The 3,576-nt window shown below is 42.3% G+C and overlaps 1 long non-coding RNA gene across 1 annotated transcript; it reads right to left on the bottom strand.

The window, feature by feature from the left end:
- LOC144390392 (uncharacterized) lies at positions 1-2,356 on the bottom strand. Its single transcript, XR_013454431.1, has 2 exons — positions 1,254-2,356; positions 1-655 (listed from the first exon to the last, which is right to left on the bottom strand). It is a non-coding gene; the product is annotated as an uncharacterized LOC144390392 (long non-coding RNA).
- Positions 2,357-3,576: the final 1,220 nt, after the last annotated feature.

Here is a 3,576-nt window from a genome sequence, read left to right as displayed (position 1 = left end):
TTTTTTTTATTAATTTGCATTTATTATAAATATAACACTATACATATAACACTTTCCCTAATTAAAAACAATACAAAAATAAAATATATATTTCAGGGAAATGAACTATGGATTTAAAAGTGCAGAAACAACATTTCTGTGTTCAACAACAACAATTCTGTGTTTGTAGACCATTTTTCGGAATTATTGGATCTTAATTTTCAGATTCTGTAACAAGATGTGGCTGTGAGTCACTTGAGTTGGGATAGTATACCTGAAATCAGCTGCGTCTCCCTCATCCTCACTTGAGGATTCTTTGTGTAAAGGGAGTCAGAGTGCAGAGAACACCCCTCAATTGCAGATTCCTCTGGTCAACGTGTTTATTCAATTCAAATCATTTTATTTTGTTCAGCTTTGCAATCTGTAAACATGCAACATCCTGTCCCCTAAACCCCAAAATGTAAAAAACCTTCAACCTGGAGAAACTTGAGGGGAAAACAGCAGAGAAGTAGGTGTGTAGAGTATGAACAACTTAAAGATGTACAGTGCTTTCAAATCCTTTGACAGAAATTATTCTAATATTGAGAGTAGTAAGCCAGGGGTAAGGCAGGACCAGTGCAGGCACAACCTCCATCAGATGTAACCTCCGTCAGATGCAACCACCACCCGCAGAAACCTGTGAGGAGGGAAAGCACAAAGACTTCAAGGAAAAGGCAAAGTTGGTCATTTGGGTTTATGATGACAGTAATAAACTAATAATAATAACAGCAGCAGGTGTGTTAGAACCCTCATTTATAGATGGTTTACTTATTACATTATAAACAAGATAACAATTCATCTGCAACTTATGGTATTTCTGGAGTAACATGTCCAGGTATATTACACAGTATCATGCTTTAAGCAGCAGTAACTTACAATGTGTTGGCCTCTTGTTTACAGAGCACAACTTGTTGAATTCAGCCCTTCACCCTTGCAATCTGTATTTAGCCCCCATTGCTTTAAAAACGTATTTTCAATGTGAAATGCAATAATATTTATGGGTACAGCAACAATCTAACGCATTAGCAACACCAAACACACGAAAAATATTCTGGGATGTTTACTTTTGGTCCAGGTCATCATGCTGCAAGCTAGCATGCTAACTAGCAAACTACCTGCGCTAACGCTAACTAGCTTAACAAAAAGGGCCGTCTTTCCCGTATCGGGTGGGCAGCACAAGTAAAACACCCGGTTATAGTTCCATGTGTTCTTCATCCAAACACTCGCGTACTTACAGAGTAGTGGAGCCGGTAGTCGTGGTTCTATCAGCCCGTTCATGTCGCTCTGCTGCCGTAACTTCGCCTCGTGCTGCGTCCGCTCGGAGCTCTGCAGGCGTCTAAGAACTCGCGCATGCGCGTTACAGATGTGAGCGGAGTTACGTGTTTACAAGTAATGTTTGAACCTGCCCGCATTATTATGTCTTAAACGCATCTTATTAACAGCACGCAGTCCGTAGTTTCATATTCATGACGTTTTAAGTGAAATATTAAATACGTTGAAATTACGTCTTCGCGTAATTTCAACGTATTTCGCCGACCAGTTCATTAATTATTATGAAAATCTTAGCGTTAATATCGTCTATCTCTCAACCTAACGTTACATCATGACACATTTGTCAACAAATTGACGTTTTCTGGCACGTTGATGTTTCATCCCATTTTTAGCCGGTTGAAAAGACGTTGAAATGAGATCTTAGACGTTCAGACCTCATTTCAACCCGATTTCAACCATATTTCAACGTTGAAATGACGTCGTGCTCACTGGGTGATGCATCCTGTCAACTGTCGAGTCAGTTGCCTCAAACAGTTATTTTGTATTAAGTTAAGTATTAAAAAGGACTTTTGTACTACTGCTTGATTTGAAGGCCTGTTGCCCCGTTGATTACAATAAATAGGTCTATAAAATATGTTTATTGAGCACAAAAGTCCACACAGCTCATGTGTGGACTTTTGTCCTCGTGGACTTATGGAACCATTTCCGCCACATAAACAAGAAGGGTCAAAGTCCCAATGATGAGATAACGAGTGGAAGTCATGTTGACTTCTTGAGGTGTGCGCATGCGCAGGCTCCCTGGTCGTTTGGTGCAGTGACGTCATGAACCCTGTCGGTGTCTTCTTGTCAAAGCGACCAGCGACCTTATCTGGTTTCACTGGAGACTTTTGTGGCGTCTGACGTGAAAGCTCGTGTTGTTCTGCAGTTTCTGTCCTCAGAGTCTCACAGGAAGTCCGCATCTGGCCGAGAACGGTCTTACTACCCGGATGTGACTCGCCCCGCCCATTTCACCCACAATGCATCGCGGCAGGCTTGTCCGCTCTTGTGAGCGCCAAATATCCCAGAATGCATTTCACCTCAGCAACAGGCAGCGACGCCAGAGGGAAATAATACAACGTTATATTTAATCCACGTGATGTGACTTTGGGACTTTTCAGGCAGCGAGTCAGTTGTTTGAGCGACTCGTCTGTGGTCAGTTTGTCCACATTGAGAACTATGACCTCCAGCAGGTGGGAGATGTGACGCGCGGCTCCAGACGGACCGTCTACCAGCTTACTGGTGCGTCTTCATTCAGCCGCACACACGTTCTCCCTCGCGCCGCCTTTACCGCCACAATTTCACGGTCATTTGTTGATCACGCGCCATATTCATTCATATATATATACTATGTAAATCATTTAAAACAAGCATGAGGTGTCGGTGAATAATACAGCTTATAGTTGAAGCACAACTATACTGTACAGGACTGTCTCAGAAAATTAGAATATTGTGATAAAGTTCTTTATTTTCTGTAATGCAATTAAAAAAACAAAAATTTCATGCATTCTGGATTCATTACAAATCAACTGAAATATTGCAAGCCTTTTATTCTTTTAATATTGCTGTTTATGGCTTACAGCTTAAGAAAACTCAAATATCCTATCTCTAAATATTAGAATATCATGCAAAAGTATACTAGTAGGGTATTCAACTAATCACTTGAATCGTCTAATTAACTCAACACCTGCAAGGGTTTCCTGAGCCTTGAAAAACACTCAGCTTGGTTCAGTAAACTAAAGCACGAGTATGGGGAAGACTGCTGATCTGACTGCTGTCCAGAGGACCATCATTGACACCCTCCATCAGGAGGGTAAGACACAAAAGACATTTCTCAAAGAGCAAGCTGTTCACAGAGTGCAGTTTCAAAGCACATCCACAAACGTCTGTTGGAAGGTGAAATGTGGCAGGAAACGCTGCACAACCAAGAGAGACGACCGCAGCCTTAAGAACATTGTGAAGAAGAGTCGCTTCCAGAATTTGGGGGAGCTTCAAAGACAGTGGACTGAAGCTGGAGTCCAGGTATCAAAAGCCACTGTTCACAGACGTGTCGGGGAAATGGGCTCCAATAGCCGTGTTCCCGTGGTCAAGCCACCTCTGAACTCAAGACAACGGAAGAAGCGTCTGACTTGGGCTGTGGAAAAGCACCGGACAGTTGCAGAGTGGTCCAAAGTCCTCTTTTCAGACGAAAGCAAGTGTTCATTTGGAAGTCAAGGCGCCAGAGGCTGGAGAAAGGCTGGAGAGGAGCAA

Source organism: Gasterosteus aculeatus, chromosome 21 (assembly GCF_964276395.1).
Source record: "Gasterosteus aculeatus chromosome 21, fGasAcu3.hap1.1, whole genome shotgun sequence".
NCBI lineage: Eukaryota > Metazoa > Chordata > Actinopteri > Perciformes > Gasterosteidae > Gasterosteus > Gasterosteus aculeatus.
This window is presented reverse-complemented; position numbering and strand designations above follow the sequence as displayed.